The following is a 19,763-nucleotide window of genomic DNA, read 5'->3' on the forward strand; positions in this document are numbered from 1 at the left end:
CTACTAGGTTTCTGAGCTACCGAGGTTTAATAAATTTGCAATAAATTACAAGTAATACATTAACCAGGGACTAAATTGCTACTGAGCAATATGTTGAGAGAAGAGCTCAGGTTATCTCTGTATTACAATTTTTTTTCTTTACTTTCTTATTTCCATCCTAAAAAGTTCTGAATATCTTGGTTGTTTGGAGCCATAGACTCCCATCATTCATTTTAAGAAAGGATCCAGTGATAGCATGTAAGTGCAACTACTAAGTGATGTGATTGGAATTTTAACACAAATATATTTCATTCAAATGGTTGCTTGCTTTAAAACAGTCACTTTGTGAATTGATGCCCTTGTTCTAATGACACCACCATTGCTAAAAATTGGGGAATCCTTTGAGAATTGCTCTCATATGCTCATTTATTCATTGGAAAATCTTTGCGGGGCAACTTGTCATCTGAGGGTAGATTTGAATTTGGAGGCAACTCAAAGACATTTGGATCTAACTCTAGTTATGAAGGTAGGTGATCAAGCAGAATAATCCTGCACTTGAAGGACCCATCTCATCACCCATATGCTTGTGTGAGGGAACAAAACTGTAGCTATTAGATCTACACTCCAGTATCAGATTGGATTTGATGGAGGATATATTGGATATACCTACCTCAAATCTGTTTCAGATGCTTTTAGCTTTCAACTTCACTCACAGTATAGGTTGCAGGCCTTTGTTCATGCTGTCCCTACACCTAGAATATTTCTCCAATTCAAACCCCACTCATTTTTTAATGTTCAGCTTATATGCCACCTCAATTACAAAGGTTCCCTTGAGAGTCTCCATTTGGCAGTTGTTTGTTCTTTGAGCTTTCATTGTATCTTACTTGAACCTCTCTTATGATACCTATTTACTTTATGTGTTTTATTGAGTTTGGTTTCATATAGTTCTCATCACTTCTTGTAGGCAATAAACTTTTTAGGGATAGGATTTGTGTCTAACTCTTCTTTGAATCTTGCTAACTAGATTAAACTTTGGACATTATATTTACTGAATTAATATTAGTAGAATAAATGAGTTATGGAGCAGTCTGGTTTTATATACACATCCACTTACATATATAGCAACAGCCATACATACAGAAGTATGCCCAAGTAATTTACTTACATAAACTACTACTTCCAATGGTGAAGTGTTACAAAAGCATTTCCTTTAAAATCAGAACAATACAAGAATGATTTTTGTCACCATTTCTATTCAGCACTATGATGAGGTCTCAGCCAGTACCACAGAACAAGATGAAAAAATATATGAACTAAAAAGAAAGAAACACAAATGTCTATTATACACAAATGAAAATATTGTTTGTATAGTTAGATCCTCAAGATGGTGAATAGATTGTTCCTAACTTCATTCTCCCTCACATAAAGAGAAGCTAACAACCATTCCAGAATGAGACCCCATGAAAGAGTCCTAGAGCAGGGGGTGAGGTCGAAGGACCCCTGTCCCACAGAGACCAAGACAGACAGCATTAGTAGGAGAAGAGAAGTGCCTACCTGCTGACTACACTGAACCTCCTCCAGGCCACCACCATGTAGAGAGGTCCCCTCTGAGGTTCTGGTGCCCCCAGTGGGAAAAGAGAATCCAGGAAGACAACCAGAACCCCCTTCCCCAGCACTGTGGGAGCAGCTCCTTGATCTTGTACCACAGGTATTTCAGGGGACTCTGTGTGGCCCAGCCACCGGGAATCTGACTGTGATGGAGAAGGGGAAAGGGGCTTGCAACAACCAGTGAATGGATCATGGCAGATGGAGTTCCTACCTGTAGTGCCCAGGTAGTACCACCAGCTTTGCTCACCTGCAAAACTAACTCAGGGGCACATTCTGACCAGGGAACTCATCAGGGTGCAGATCTGCCTGATTTAGATCCTCAAAAAGTCTTGCTGTTCTTAGAGCCTGATTTGCCCACACTCAGGCAACAAACAGAGCCATGGCCCCACCCACTTTGGAGAGTGTCTTCTGGCCCTTGATCACAGAAGTGGGCAAGCCGAGCTGATCTGATCCATACAGTAAAGCCTGGTAGAGTCGTCGGACATTCCTGTGTTATGAATAGGCAGGGTGATTAATTCATAGCTAAGGCTGAGGGTAGTGCTGGTGCCTCCCAACAAGATAGCCTGTTTGGAAAACTGAGAGTAATCTGGAGCAGCCCTCCCCCTCCTTCCCAAGCAAAGGAGTTAAGATATAAACCCACCCACTGCAGAGAGTATCTTCAGGTCCTATCCAATCATAAGGTCTGGCAACCACTCCTGTACACTGTGTGGCTCAGTGGTGCTCAAGTCAACAGAAGGGCAGCCAAGAGTTTGCAAAGTAAAGCCAAGGGCTCTGTTTGGCCAGGGAAGTTGGGGTGCAGTTGGCTTGAGTTAAGATGACAAAGAGATTTACTAGCTTTAGAGATGCTTCCCCTGTTGTACCTAGGCAAGGAATCTAATTTATAGTCCTGCTCATTAGCCCCACTATTATAGCCTTCAGCCTGTTTGACCAAGGAACCTAACCAGAACACACAGGAAGCTGCATGCCAATTCAGCAGCCTTACATAAAGTATCACTTGAACAGGGAACAGCTCATGGCTTCCCCCATCTGCAGAACAAAACTGGTGGACTCACCTGACCAGGGAATTCATTGCACACTCTGACTTGATTTGGATTCATAGACAACAAGCTGTGCAGGCCCTGGGTACTATCCTGCTACCCTACCAAGGCAGGGAAGCTAACTGATAGACCTATATACTACTGAATATAGTAACCAGTCCTGACCATCAACAAAGGCTGACCAGAGAATGTAGGCAACTGCAAAGCCCATCCTACTTGGATAGGGAACCGGGCCAGCAGTCTTATCCAGTTACCCTCAGTCAGAGGCATACCTTCTCTTCATTCCCCATCCTCAGAGCTCAAACAGTTACCTTGCCTAAAAAGAGACCATGAAAGCAGGTCCCACCTGCCCAAGGACATTTCTGGCAGATACACCCAGAAAGCCAAACTGAACCAGCTGGTGAAGAGGTCTCTGCCAAAGGAAACCTGTAAATTCTGGAAGAGGAGTCTGATTACCCAAATATGCAGAAACCAATGTAAGGAATTAAGAGTCATTAAAAAAACAGGTAAAAGTGACACCACCAAAGGAAACTAATAAAACTTCAGTAACTGACCGTAAAGCAATGGAGTCCTATGTCAGATGAAGAATTCAGAATAACCCTCTTAAGGAAGGTTAGTGAACTACAAGGAAACACAGGCAACTAAATGAAATTAGGAAAATAATGCATGAGTAAAATGAGAAGCTCAACAAGGAAACAGTGACCTTCAAAAAAACCCAAACAGAAATCCTAGCATTGTAAAATACAATAACTGAACTGAAGAATTCAAAAGAGAATTTCAAAAGTAAAGTCAACTACACAGAAGGAAGAATCAGTGAACTGGGGGATAGGATATTAGAACTTACACAGTTAGAAGAGTAATAAGAAAAATGAATGAAAAGAGTGAAGAAAGCCTACAGGAATTATAGGATATAATGCAAAAAAACAGTATTCATGTTATGGGAATTCCAGAAGAGAAAGAGAAAGGGACAGAAATATATTTAAAGCAATAATGACTGAAAATTTCCTGAATTTGATAAATGGATATCTAGACCTATAAAGCCCAAAAGACCCCAAATAGGTGGAACTTGAATCCAGTTACACTGAGACACATTATAATTAATCAGAAGTCAAAGACAAAGAAAGAATTTTAAGAGCAGCAAAATAAAAGAGAGAATTACATACACGGGAGCTCTCATAATACTATCAGTGGGTTTCTCATCAGAAACTTAGACCAGGAGAGAACAGGATGTCATACTCAAAATACTGAAAGGAAGTAACTGTCAACAAAGAATTCTATACTGGGTAACGCTGTCCGTCATAAATGAAGGAGGGATAATGACTCCTGAACAAACAAAAGCTGCAGGAGTTCATTACCACCAGACCTACCTTATGGGAAATACTGAAGGAAATTCTTTGAGTGGAAGTAAAAAAATGCTAATTAACATCATAAAAACATAAAAAGCATGAATCTCACTGGTATAGTTATATATGTATAGTTACAGGTATAGATAGATTCCACAATATGGTGATAGTGGTGCATAATTCATTTATAATTCTAGTTTAAGAGTTAAAAAAGATAAGCAAAAGTACTAAAATTACAATAACCTATTAGTTACACAACTAAAAGAAAGTGAATTATAACAGCAAAAACCTACAATGTGAAGGGGAAAAGAAAAATTAACTAGTTTGTAAATTCTATTGAATTTAAGTCATTATGAGTTTAAAATAGGGTGTTACAAGTTTGAGGTATCTTACATAAGCCTCATGATAACCACAGGGTAAAATACTGTAGGAATTACACAAAAGAACATGATAAATAAGTCAAAGCATACTGATACTAAAAGTCATCAAACATAAAAAAACAGCAGGATAAGAAATAAGGAACAAGAAATCTACAAAATAACCAGAAAACAATTATGGTAATAATAAGTCCTTACCTAGCAATAATTATTTTAAACTTAATTGGATTAAATTCTCTAATTAAAAGACACAGAATGGCTGAACAGGTTAAAATAAATGATATCCAACAATATGCTGCCTATAAGAGACTCAGTTTAGACTTAAAGACACACATAGACTGACAATGAAGGGTTGGAAAAATACATTTTAGGCAAATAGGGTAGCTATTATTATATCAGACAAAACATACTTCATAAATGATAAAAAGAGAGAAAAAAGGTCATTATATAATTATAAGGGTATAAATACATATATACAGTACGTATATACAATACAAAGATTTAACAACTGTAAATACTTATGAACCCAACACTGGAGCACTTAAATGTATACAGCAAAAACAAAGTTAAAAGGAGAAATACATAGTAATATAATAATAGTTGGGGACATTAATATCCCATTCTCAACAAGGGATAAATGATCCAGAGAATCAATAAAGAAATAGCAGGTTGTACCACTATAGACCAAATGGGCCTTACAGACACAGATAGAACATTCTATCTAACAACAACAGAATATACATTATTCTCCAGCAAACATGGAACATTTTCTTGGATAGAGCATATGTTAAGCCACAAAGCAAGTATTAGCAAATTCAAGAAAACTGAAATCATATTAAACACCTTTTTATCACAATGGCATGAAACTAGAAATCAGTAAAATGCAAACTGGAAAATTCATGAACATGTGGAAATTAAACAACACTGCTCTGAACAACCAATGGATCAAAAAAGAAATTAAAGGAGAAATAAAAAAGTTTCTTGAGACAAACAAATATGGAAACACAACAAACCAGAACTTATGGGATTTAATAAAAGCAGTTCTAAGAGGGGCATTCATAGCAATTAACACCTACATTAAGAGGTAAGAAAGATTCCAAATAAACAAACCTAACTACACTCCTTAAGGATGTAGAAAAAGAACAAACTAAACCCAAAGTTAGTAGAAGAAAGGAAGTAATAAAGATTAAGGCAGAAATAAATAAAATAGAGAATAGAAAAATAACAGGAGTAACCAAAGTAAGAGTTGGTCCTTTGAGAAGATAAACTGGACAAACCCTTAGTTAGACTAACAAAGAAAAAAAGAGAAAGGATCTGAATCAACAAAATTATAGATAGAGAAGCAGACATTATAAGTGATATGACAGAAATTCAAAGGATTAAGAGGTTCTAGGAACAACGATACACCAACAAACTTGAGAAACTAATGAAATGGAAAAATTCTTAGAAACATACAACTTACCTAGACTAAATCAGAAATAGAAAATATGAATAGATCATATAGTAGTAAAGAGATTGAACTAGTAATAAAAAATATCCCCTAAAATGAAAAGCCTAGGACTGGTGAATTTCACAAAACATTTTAAGATTAACACCAACCCTTCTCAAACTCTTCCCAAAAATCAAAGAGGAGAAAACATTTCCAAACACATTTTATAAGGCCAGAATTATCCTGATACCAAAATCAGAAAAGGACACTACTTGGAAGGAAAACTGCAGGTCAATATCCCTAATGAACACAGATGGAAAAGTTCTCAATAAAATACTAGCAAACTGAATTTAGCATCAATTAAAAAAAATTATTCACCATGAAAGTGGGATTTTTCCCTAGATGCAAAGATGGTTCAACACACACAAATAAATTAATGTGATGCAGCACACTAATAAAATAAGACAATCATATGATGCAGAAAAAACATTTAACAAAATTCAACTCCATTTATGATAAAGACTCTTAACTAACTAGGCACAGAAGGAACATATCTCAATATATGGTGAGCACTAAACTAACATATTCAATGGTGAAAGGTTGAGAGCTTTCCTTCTAAGATCAATAATAAGGCAAGGGTGTCTGCTAGCACCACTCCTATTCAAAATAGTACTGGATGTCCTTGCTAGGGCAATCAGGCAAGAAAAGAAACAAAAGGTCTAATTGGAAAGGAAGAAGTAAAATTGTCTCTATTTACAGATGATATGATTTCATATATAGAAAATCCTAAAGACTCTGACTGTTCTAAACAAGGAATTCAGCAATACTGCAGGATATAAAATTAACATATAAAAATCAGTAGCTTTTCTATACAATAACAATGCATTTTCTGAAAAAGAAATAAAGGAATCCTATTTACAATAGCATCAAAAACAGTAAAATATTTAAGGATAAAATTATTCAAGGAGGTAAGAGATCTTTACTCTAAAAAGTACAAGACACTGATGAAATAATTGAAGAAAACACAAATAAGGAGTTGAAGAAAGTATTTCTTGTTAGTGGAATAGAAGAAATAACATTGTTAAAATGTCAACACTCCCAAAACTCATCTATGGATTCAATGCAATCCCTTTTAAGATTCTGGCAGCACTTTTTATGGAAGTGGAAGAAACAGTCCTAAAGTGTATATGGAACCAGAAAAGACCTTTGATATCTAAAGAACTCCTGAAAAAGAGGAAGAAAGCAGGAGGCAGCACCCTTCCTGATTTCAAGCCATACTATAAAGTTGTAGTCATCAAAACAGTATGGCAGGCATAAAAACAGACTAATGGAACAGAACCAGGAGTCTAGAAAAGAACCCAAGCCTATACGGTCAACTAATATTTGACAAGGGAGCCTAGAAGACTCAGTGAAAAGAAAAGAAAGTGTCTTCAATAAACAGTGCTTGGATAATTGGATAGTCACATGTAATAGAATAAAACTGGACTCACATCTTATACCACTCACAAATATTAACTATAATAGATTAAAAACTTAAATATAAGACCTGAAACCATGAAACTCCTAGAAGAAAAGATAGGAATAAAGCTTGTATCATGGGTCTTGGTAGTAAGTTTTTGGATATGACACTTAAAGCACAAGCATCAAAACCAAAAATAAACAAGTAGGGCTATACCAAACTAAAACATATCTGTGCAACAAAAGAAACAATTAACAAAGTGAAAACACAACCTACAGAAGGGGAGAAATATTTGTAAACCAAGTATCTGATAATAGATTAATATGAAAAATATATAAAGAACACATAATAGCAAAAACACAAATAGCCCAATTTAAAAAATGGGCCAAGGATCTGAGTAGATATTTCTCCAAAGAAGATAATATGAAAGACATTACAACTGATACAACAGAAATTCAAAGGGTCAATAGAGGCTACTATGAACATCAAAATGCCAAAAAGCAACACACTAGAAGAAATGGAAACATTTCCATTTTTCCATTTCTAACAGGTACATGAAAAGATACTCAACATCACTAGTCATTAGGGAAGTACAAATTAAAAGCACAATGAGATATCACCTCATGCCTGTTAGAATGGCCATCATGTAAAAAATAAATAAATAAGAGATAATACATGGTGGTGTGGATGTGGAGAAAAGGGAACTATTAGTAGACACACACACACACACACACACACACACACACACACACACACACACAAAATAGAAAGTTATTTACCCACAAAAAAAGAAGAACTCCTACCATTTGCAACAATGTGGATTGGCCTTAAGGCATTATGATGAGTGGAATAAGTAGGAGAGAGAAACACAAATTCTGTATGATCTTACTTATATCTGGAATCTAAAAACAGCCCCGCCCCACCCCCAAACAAAACAAAGATCATTAACTCATAGAAAAAGAGACAGAATTTGTGTTACCAGACATAGAAAGTAGGGGATGAGTGGGAATTAGAGGAAGTTCAAAAGGAACAAACCTCCAGTTATGAAGTAAATAAGGACTAGGGATATAATGTATGTACAACACGATGACTACAGCTAACACTGCTGTATGATATATAGGAAAGTTGTCAAGAGAGTAAATGCTAAGAGTGCTCATAATAGAGAGACAATTTTTTCCCTTTTTTCCGTTCTTCTTCCTTTTCTTTTTATTGTATAATATATGTGAAGATGGATGTTAGCTGGACCTACTGTGATAATCATTTCATAGTATATAAAAATTCAGCTATGTGCTGTATGCCTTAAATTAATACAGTTATGGATGTTAATTATTTCTCAACAAAACTGGGAGAATGTCTATATATAAGCTTAATAAAATCTATAGATTTTCAGAATTTAGAGAATTTAGAAATTGGATGGATAGAGAATAAAAAAAAAAGTCAACTGTATTTCTCTATACCAACACATAATTGGCTTGAAAAAGGGTATTTCTAAAAAAGATAAATTAAGGATAAATATTATAACAGAGATGAATCAACACATCTTTTGCTGGAACTTTGTGGATAAAATTATAAAACATTATTGAAAGCCATCAAAGACCCCCACAAATGAAAAATACACCATATTCATTCATATTCATATTCATGAATAAGAATATACCCTACATAAAGATGTCAGTTCTTCTCAAACTGACAAATACATTTAATATAAGACTATCAAATATGGACTCTACTTTTTTTGTTGCTGTTGAACTTGACAAACTAGTTCTAAAATTTATGTTTAAGGACATAGAAACTAGAGTAACTTAGAAATCCCTAAAGGTATTTCTAACCTAAACCAAAGGTAAAAAAGTAAAATGTGGAGAGAGTCCTGATTTTTAGATAGCAAGTCTACTTAGAAATATTAGGGAAGTATATGTGTGTGCATATTTTAATATACAGTTATTTTCATACACAGAGAAAGTATAGATTGACATAGGAATAGATAACTAGTTCTCAGAAATAGATCTCTTTAAGGAAACGTATGACTGAGTATTTCATATTAGTGAGATAAGGTTTAACTCTTATAACTGGGTTAAGATTATTTTATTTATCTATAGGGAAATAAGTGAAATTGTAGTCTTATCCATACATAACAATATATAACGATATATACAAAATAACAATTTTAATCCATTGAAATGCATGTATGAAAAGATAAAACATCAAAACTTTCAGAAGAAATTGTAGGAATATCTTATCATTATAAGTTGAGGAAAGATTTCTCAAATAACATATAAAAACCCTAAATCATAATGGAAAAACTGATGAATTCAACTATATTAAAGAATCAAACAACATTTTGAAGAAATAAAAAGCTAAGACAAGAAAAAAATGTCTTTTTCTTTTGTGATTTTCATAAATGATGAGGGGTTATTATTCAGAATGAATATTAAAATTCATAAAATCAGTAAGATAAAGAGTACAAAAATGGGGAAGATGAACAGGCAGTTAGTTCATAGACAAGGAAATCCAAATGACTAATATGAAAAGGTGAAACTTTAGTATTAATGTAATACCAATTTTTTTAAATAGCATGATATTTAATATCATGTTAACACAATTTCAAAAAGTCTGATAATTTCAAGTGTGGCAAATATGGTTTTCAGGTGGGTATAAAAATTAGTACAACCACTGTGGTAGGTGCTGCTAATTATTCTCCAATATTTGTCTTTCTCTTCTTTCTCAGTAGTAAGGACTCTATTTTAGCTGGATCCATGGCCAGTGGGAATAAAGACTTCATTTCCTAATTTCCTTGTATGAGATATGGCTATAGAAGTTCTGGCTAAGGGGATATAAGTAAAAGTGCTGTGTGTAGCTTTGGGGAAAAGGCTTTACACCTCTTGTTTCCTTCTTCTTTAGCCAGCCAAAATATGAATATATTGACTGGAGCTTCAGAAACCATTTTGGACCTTGAGATGAACTTATGGATGAAAACTATACATATGAGGTGACCTACAGAATAGAAGGAGGCTGGGTCTTTGACACTGTGGAGTGCCTTACCATCTCTGGATTGGCCACCTCCAGACTTATTGAACCTGATATTGAAATGTTTAATAGTTAAAGCATAGCTTTAAACTATTGTGCTTCTGGACTTGCTTATTACTTATAGCAGCCTAACCTAATCCTAAATGGTACAACCTCACAAGGAAAATATTTAGCATTATTCCATGAAGTTGATGATGCACCTATCCTACAACCTTAGCAGTTTTTCTCCTATGTATCTCCGTGAAGAATCACATCTTATGTGCATCCGAAAGCATATAAAATATTCATAGTAATGTGGTTCTAAGACTAAATATTGGAAATAACCCTAAAGCCCACACCTGGGAGAACAGATAATTCATTGTAGTGTTTTCACTCAATAAACTACTAATAAATAGCTAGGAATGAACTCAATCTCTAAAGAATCTTATTGGCATGATGTAATTTGCAAAAATTCAATAAGAGGATCGGAATAAAGATGGAGGTATGAGAGGTGAGACAGAGGCTTCCCCCTAAAACTGCTTATAATACAAAAATATAATTAATACAACTAATCCTGAAAGACCAACAGGAAAGAGGGCTGTGCCAAACTGCAGAAACCTGAAGAAAAGAATAAACCTCAAGGAACAGGGTAACGTACAAAAGCCGTGGCTCGGCGGGACCCATACCCTTCTCCCACCCCAGCTCACTGGCAGGAGGAATAGAAATGGAGCGGAGAGGGAGTGGAGGCCTGGGACTGATGAATACCTAACTCCGGAGATCTGCTCTGGGCACAAACTACATTTCATGGTGGATTCATGGTACTCTTGTGATAAGGGGGTTGGAAAGCTAAGACAGGCAGAAGACCTGGAGAGACTGAGATTCCAGACACTTGTGGAAATCAGGGATCCATATCCAGCTGCTCTAGGACAAAAGAAAGGCGGGTAGTCTGCGAGACTTTGTAACAGCAAGAGGGCTATTAAAGGGGCAAGGATTGCACAGAGCTTACTGCCCAGGAGAAAGGACAGGTAGACAAAATTGACTGGGTGTACTCTGCCCAGCAGGTTGGGAACTTCCTTGATTTTCAGGTGCTCCAGCTCTCTGGCTGGATACACAACTCGAAGGCCTCCCTCCGTGATATGCAGCATACTGTGCCTTTCTCCCGGCCAGCCCCACCTGGCTTGCAAACTGGCAAACCCTACCCTGGCATTAGGCCAGTCAGAGGGAAGCCCATCTACAGCAACTACAAACACAAAGCATAGAGGCTTATACCTGCGTATTAGGCCCACTGGTTCTGGCAGTGGAGACAGGCGTAGCAGCTGGGAAGCAGAAATAGCTCTTTCCTCCTCCCCCAGGCACCAATACCACTCCCTTGTGACCCCTGATATTGCTTAAGGGGCTGAGCAGCTCCAGAGAGTAGAGCTTCTGGGCACTAGAGGGTGCCATATACAAATATGAAATGCCAAAGAAACCCAGTTCAACGTAAAATTATGAATACAACATCTGAGAAAGATTCAAATGAAATCGACCTCATAAATATTTCTGAAAGGGATTTCAAAATAAAAATCATTAACATGCTCATGGAGGTACAGAAAAATATTCAAGAACTCATGAATGAATTCCAGTCAGAGATCCAATCATTGAAGAGCACAGTGGAGGATATTAAAAGCAGAATAGATAGGGTGGAGGACAAGATTAATGGAACAGAAATTAGAGAAGTGGAATAGGAAGGAGCTGAGGCACAGAGAGAAAAAAGGATCTCTAGGAATGAAAGAATATTGAGAGAAGGGTGTGAACAATCCAAATGGAACAATATTCACATTACAGGGGTACCAAAAGAAGAAGAGACATAAAAAGGGATAGAAAGGGCTTTGAGGAGGTAAGTGCTCAAAACTTCCCCAATCTGGGAAACGAGGTAAGTCTCTCAGGCCATGGAAGTACACAGATCTCCCAGCTCAAGGGACCCAAGGAAGATAACACCAAGATACATAGTAATTAAAACGGCAAAGATCAAGTATAAGGACAGACTATTAAAAGCAGCCAGAGAGAGAAGTAAGATCACATACAAAGGAACACCCATCAGGCTATCATCAGACGTCTCAGCAGAAATCTTAGAGGCCAGAAGGGAGTGGCATGATGTGTTTAATGCAATGAAGCAGAAGGGCCTGGAACCAAGATTACTTTATCCAGCAAGATAATCACTTAAATTTGAAGGAGAGATTAAACAATTTCAAGATAAGCAAAAGCTGAGAGAATTTACCTCCCACAAACCATCTCTTCAGTCTATTTTGGAGGGACTGCTATAGAATGAAGTGTTCCTAAGGTTTAATAGCTGTCACCAGAGGAAATAAAACTACAGTAAAGAAAGGAGAACAGCTAATTACAAAGCAAATGCAAAATTACATTAACTATCCCCAAAGCCAATCAAGGGATAGACAAAGAATACAGAATATGATACTTAATATATAGAGAATAGAGGGGGAAGAAAAAGGAGGAGAAAAAAAGAACCTTGGATTGTGTTTGTAATAGCATACTAAGTGAGTTAAATTAGACTCTTAGATAATAGGGAAGTTAACCTTGAACCTTTGGTAGCCACAAATCTAAAGCCTGCAATGACAATGAGTACATACCTATTGATAATCACCCAAAATGTAAATGGACTGAATGCATCAATCAAAGGATATAGAGTCACTGAATGGATCAAAAAACAAGACCCATCTATATGCTACCTACAAAAGATTCATTTTAAAACCAAAGACATGCACAAACTAAAAGTGAAGGGATGGAAAAAGATATTTCATGCAACTAATATGGTGAAAAAAGACACTTGTATCAGACAAAAAAGTACTTGTATAAGACAAACTACACTTCAAAACACAGAAAGTCACAAGAGACAAAGAAGGACATTACATAATGATTAAGGATTCAATCCAACAAGAAGATATAACCATTATAAATACCTATGCACCAACTACAGGAGCACCTACATAGGTGAAACAAATACTAACAGAATTAAAAGGGGAAATAGAATGCAATGCAAAGACCCCGAATAGCTAAAGCAATCCTGAGAAGGAAGAATAAAGCTAGGAGACTTCAACACTCCACTTGCTCCAAAGGACAGACCAACAAGACAGAAAATAGATAAGGAGACAGAGGTACTGAGCAACACATAAGAACAGATGGACCTAACAGACATCTACAAAACTCTACACCCAAAAGGAGCAGAATTCACATTCTTCTCAAGTGCACATGGAACATTTTCAAGAACAGATCATATACTAGGCCACAAAAAGAGCCTTGGTAAATTCAAAAAGATTGAAATTGTACCAACTAGCTTCTCAGACCACAAAGGTATGAAACTAGAAATAAATGATGCAAAGAAAATGAAAAATCCCAAACACATGGAGGCTTCACAACACACTCCTAAATAATCAATGGATCAATGGTCAAATAAAAACAGAGGTCAAGCAATATATGGAGATAAATGACAACTATAATTCAACACTGCAAAATCTGTGGGATGCAGTGAAGGCTGTGCTAAGAGGGAAATTTATTGCAATACAGGCCTACCTCAGGAAAGAAGAACAATCCCATAAGAACACTCTAAACTCACAATTAATGAAACTAGAAAAAGAAGAACAAATGAGGTCCAAAGTTAGGACATCATTCACCACATCAAAAAAAAGAAGGACAAAAACCCTCTAGAAGGAGGGACATAATAAAGATAAGAGAAGAAATAAATAAAATAGAGAAGAATAAAACATTAGAAAGATTCAATGAAAGTAAGAGCTTGTTCTTTTAGAAAATAAACAAAATAGATAAACCTCCAGCCAGACTTATCAAGAAAAAAAAGAGAGTCTAAATACAAAAACAGAATCAGAAATGAGAAAGGAAAAATCACTACAGATACCACCGAAATACAAAGAATTATTAGAGAATACTATGAAAAATTATATGCCAACATAACCAAGAAGAAATGAACAACTTTCTAGAAAAATACAACCTTCCAAGGCTGACCCAGAAAGAAACAGAAAAATCTGAACAGATCAATTACCAGCAACAAAATTGAATTGGTAATCAAAAAACTACCAAAGAACAAAACACCTGCACCAGATAGCTTCACTGCTGAATTTTATCAAACATTTAGTGAAGACTTAATACCCATCCTCTTTCAAGTTTTCCAAAGAGCAGAAGAAGAGGGAATACTTCCAAACTCATTCTATGAGGCAAGCATCATGCTAATACCAAACCCAGGCAGACACCACAAAAATAGAAAATTACAGACCAATATCCCTGATGAACATAGATGTAAAAATACTCAATAAAATATTAGCAAACCAAATCCAAAAATACAGCAAAAAGATCATCCATCATGATCAAGTGGGATTCATCCCAGGGATGCAAGGATGGTACAGCATTCAAAAATCCAACATCATCCACCACATCAACAAAAAGAAGGACAAAAACCACATGATCATCTCCATAGATGCTGAAAAAGCATTCGACAAAATTCAACATCCATTCATGATAAAAACTCAATAAAATGGGCATAGAGGGCAAGTACCTCAACATAATAAAGGCCATATGTGACAAACCCACAGCCAACATTATACTTAACAGTGAGAAGCTGAAAGCTTTTCCTTTAAGATTGGGATCAAGACAAGGATGCCCACTCTCCCCACGTCTATTCAACATAGTACCGGAGGTCCTAGCCATGGCAATCAGACAAAACAACAAAATAAAAGGCATCAACATTGGTAAGGAAGAATTTAAACTGTTCCTGTTTGCAGATGACATGATATTGTACATAAAAAAAACCAATGAATCCACTCCAAAACTAAGAGATCTAATATCTGAAATTAGCAAAGTTGCAGGATACCAAATTAATACACATAAATCTGTTGCATTCCTATACACTAACGATGAACTAGTAGAAAGAGAAATCAGGAAAACAATTCCATTCACAGTTGCATCTAAAAGAATAAAATACCTAGGAATAAACCTAACCAAGGAAGTGCAAGACCTATACTCTGAAAACTACAAGACACTCATGAGAGAAATTGGAAGACATACCATGTTCATGGATAGGAAGAATTAATATTGTCAAAATAGTCATCCTGCCTAAAGCAATCTACAGATTCAGTGCAGTTCCTATCAAAATACCAAAAGCATTCTTCAATGAACAGGAGCAAGTCATTCTAAAATTCATATGAAACTACAAAAGACCCCGAATAGCTAAAGCAATCCTGAGAAGGAAGAATAAAGCTGGGGGATTATGTTCCCCAACTTCAAGCTCTACTACAAAGCCACAGTAATCAAGACAATTTGGTACTGGCAGAAAAACAGAACCTTTGACCAGTGGAAAAGCCTGTGAGCCTTGATATAAACCCAACCATATATGGTCAATTAATATATGATAAAGGAACCATGGATATACAATTGGGAAATGACAGCCTCTTCAACAGGTGGTGTTGGCAAAACTGAACAACTACATGCAAGAGAATGAAACTGGATTATTGTTTAACCCCATAAAGAAAAGTAAACTCAAAATGGATCAAAGACCTGAATGTAAGTCATGAAACCATAAAACTCTTAGAAGACAACATAGGCAAAAATCTCCTGAATATAAGCGTGAGCAACTTTTTTATGAACGCATCTCCTCGAGCAAGGGAAAGAAAAGCAAAAATGAACACATGGGACTACATCAAACTAAAAAGCTTCTGTACAGCAAAGGACACCATCAGCAGAACAAAAAGGCATCCTAAAGTATGGGAGAATATATTTGTAAATGACATATCCAACAAGGGTTAACATCCAAAATACATAAAGAACTCACATGCCTCAACACCCAAAAAAGCAAATAACCTGATTAAAAAATTGGCAGAGTATATGAACAGACAATTCTCCAAAGAAGAAATTCAGATGGCCAACAGACACATGAAAAGATGCTCCACATCACTACTCATCAGGGAAATGCAAATTAAAATCACAATGAGATATCACCTCACACCAGTAAGGATGGCCAGCATCGAAAACACTAAGAACAACAAATACTGGCGAGGATGCGGAGAAAGCAGAACCCTCCTACACTGCTGGTGGGAGTGTAAGCTAGTTCAACCATTGTGGAAAGCAATATGGAGGTTCCTCAAAAAACTAAAAATAGAAATACCATTTGACCTGGGAATCCCACTCATTGGAATTTACCCAAAGAATACAACTTCTCAGACTCAAAATGACATATGCACCCCTATGTTTATTGTAGCACTATTTATAATAGCCAAGATATGGAAGCAACATAAGTGTCCATCAGTAGATGAATGGATAAAGATGTAGTACCTATAAACCATGGAATACTACTCAGCCATAAGAAAGAAACAAATCCTACCATTTGTAACAACATGGATGTAACTGGAGGACATTATGCTCAGTGAAATAAGTCAGGTGGAGAAAGACAAGTGCCAAATGATTTTCCTCATTTGTGGAGTATAACAATGGAGCGAAAGTGAAGGAATAAAATAGCAGCAGACTCACAGACTCCAAGAAGGGACTAGTGGTTACCAAAGGAGAGGGTTGTGGGAGGGTAGGTTGGGAGGGAGGGAGATGGGGATTGAGGGGTATTATGTTTAGTACACATGGTGTTGGGGGGTCACGGAGAAAACAGGGTAGCACAGAGAAGGCAAACAGTGAATCTGTGGCATCTTAGTACACTGATGGACAGTGACTGCATTGGGGTATGGGTAGGGACTTAATAATATGGGTAAATGTAGTAACCACATTGTTCTTTCATGTGAAACCTTCATAAGAGTGTATATCAATAATACCTTAATAAAAATTGAAAAAAAATTTCAACAACAAGGAAACTTAAACAATATAGTATTTGGGGTTGTGTACATCTATACAATTTATAAGCTAAAGCAATCGAATGATAAATTCAAATTTAGGCTAGTCATTACCTTTAGTGTGGGAGGGAGAGAGAGGCTACATCAGAGAGGTCCATAGCAGGAGCTTCAAAATATTGATAAGCTTCTATATTTTTTATGCTAGGTGCTAAGTACAAGATATCAATCTTATTATTTTTAATTTTAACTTACATGTTTGTTTTACATATTCTTTTGAAAATGTCAATATTTTTAAAGTAACAGTAAGAAACAGAGTAGGGAGGACAAATAGTGTGTGGATTTTGAGGTATGTGTGCGAAATAAATTTATCTCCAGGGACATGAAGAGATGCAAACATGACCATAACACTTAGGTTTAAGTAAAATTGCTATAGCACAGCATTTCTTTCTCTGCTTTTAAATATCCAAATGATTATCAAGGATTTGTAATTCAGTTTGGTGAACACGACTGTCTCTTCTGGCAAAGAGACTCTGAAAGCCTCTGCCTATAATCACCATCACAACTGTCTCCACCTTCACCAGCATCTTGAGATCATTACTTTGTATTAAGTCTTTTATGTTCCTGGCATTTTACTAAGGGCTTTATATCATTATCTCAACAATCCATTGAGCTAGATATGATTAATTCCTCATAAGATCTGCTCAACATTAAGCTCAGATCAGTTAATGAATTATGTAGCCTTGTCACAGATAGTAAATGGCAGTACCTGGGTTCAAATGCAAACCTGTCTATTTCCCAAATGTGTCCTCTTAACCATCATACTGTTTTCTACCGCCCTTATTTCAAATGTATCTATTTTTACTGTCACTCCTTCCATTAAAATAATGGGTACCATGTTTTCTATGAAGCAATATTCATAGAGATGTTTTAAAGAAGTAGCAAGCAAGAAAGAATACAGTGAAGACATGACTGATTACTGACAACACTTCTGAGAGTTTGGAAGATGAGACACTCAGAGAAAAGAAGCAAGACATTCTGAAAAATTGAGGGCAAAAGGATAGAAATGGAGTAAGACAAATTAAAACCAGGGAAATAGGCAAACAAGAAAAAAACTATCAGGAGAATGAACAGAAAGTAATAAGACTATCCTAAAGAATTTATTTTTTCTTTTCCCCAGAAGAGTCTTTCCTCACTTTGGAATAGGTGTTTCATCTTTTGAAAGGAGTTGGATAAATAAGAAGTAAAGGTTGAAAAGTAATTTCAAGTCCACAAAGCAAACCCTAGGAGAGATTGTTTTTCCCTCACAAGGCCTTCATCCAGAGAGCTTTAAAGTCTCATGATCTTGGCAGTAATTATAGCAGTAACGATAATACTACTACCGAGCTGGTGTTTTTGCTTTGGCAGCATGTGTGTACCAATCAGTTTGTCACAATAATATCTTCAAGTTCACACACTAATTTGCATGAATCCATTTGTTAGTCTACAGAAGTAAGGGCTGTTTCATGCCCTTGGACCTCAGCATATTTGGGGCTGTCTATCACGGACAACTGTGCTAATAAGGTACTTTCAGGTCAGAACAAAGAAGTTCTTGCTTTGACTTATTATGTATATTGGAATATTTTAGCTGTGCATGTATCTATCACAGATATATGTAGAAATTTCTATGGGGTGTGAAAACGCAGATTGTTAGGGTGGGAATGTGACACTTTGTACTTGCAAAAATTCTGTAAAAATAGGATGTATACCTACTTATTAAAAGAGATAATTTTGGTACTGCTGGTTAGTAGATAAAGTAGTATGATAGAACCCTTCCTCCTCTGAACTCTGTGATATATGTGTTGTCATGAGCTCTATTATCTATATGTATTATGTGGTTTTATAGCAATCAGTGTACACTATAATTCATCGAATCTTTCTTTTATTTTTAATGATGTTATGGGAGTTGAAGATGGGAGAGAGGGAGGAGGCAGACATAATAATGCAAACAGTCCATTCGATCTTTCAAAGGCATGCCAGAGCCAGAAAATCCAAAGGCATATTCAGATAATTCTGAGGCATAAGAATTACTCCCGTGGTGGATAGGTACTGTATATGAGCTGGAGGGGAGCTGTGGAGCAGTGGGCCTGGAGTCAGGAAAGGAATGCAAAACAGGTTTGTTACTCGGCATTTTAAAAGTTCAAAATCATATCTGTACAATGTTGATGATATATCTATTATGATGATATCAATATGCCTGTACATGTTTTTGTTTCCTCCAGCATTTCACAATAAACAGAGAGGTCAAACCCAGAGAATTTTCTAAACTAGGATAATGATCTGGTTAGACTATAATGGCAGGAGAAACTGTTGTTAGAATTTCACCGATAAAGCTCTTAAAGGGCTTTATTTTCAAAAGCCCTTAAAGGAATACTTTCTCATTTGCGTTTTTCGGTGTGTATGTCTCATTTGCTTTTATATGTAAATGAGTCTTCTTATTTCTGATGCACTAATTGACTTAAAACTACTGAAACATTGACTATTCTTGGCATCAAGTCTTGTTTTTCTAATTATTAATATTTCATTGCTGCTGAACATGAATAATATGATAGGTATTATCTTCTTAGCTCTTCCTAAAAGTTAATAAAAAACAAAGTTTCTCTACTCTTTTGGTGATTCCAACAATTAGCCATGAACTTTTGTCAGTCACTTTTGC

At 36.1% G+C, this 19,763-nt stretch overlaps 1 protein-coding gene across 4 annotated transcripts in view; it reads right to left on the reverse strand.

Annotated features, from left to right (window-relative positions):
- Positions 1-19,763, reverse strand: part of LSAMP (limbic system associated membrane protein) — an 820,993-nt gene that overhangs the window by 148,359 nt on the left and 652,871 nt on the right. The gene's annotated exons all lie outside the window — the stretch shown is intronic.

The sequence above is a fragment of the Manis pentadactyla genome, chromosome 1, assembly GCF_030020395.1.
Source record: "Manis pentadactyla isolate mManPen7 chromosome 1, mManPen7.hap1, whole genome shotgun sequence".
In the NCBI taxonomy this organism is placed as follows: domain Eukaryota; kingdom Metazoa; phylum Chordata; class Mammalia; order Pholidota; family Manidae; genus Manis; species Manis pentadactyla.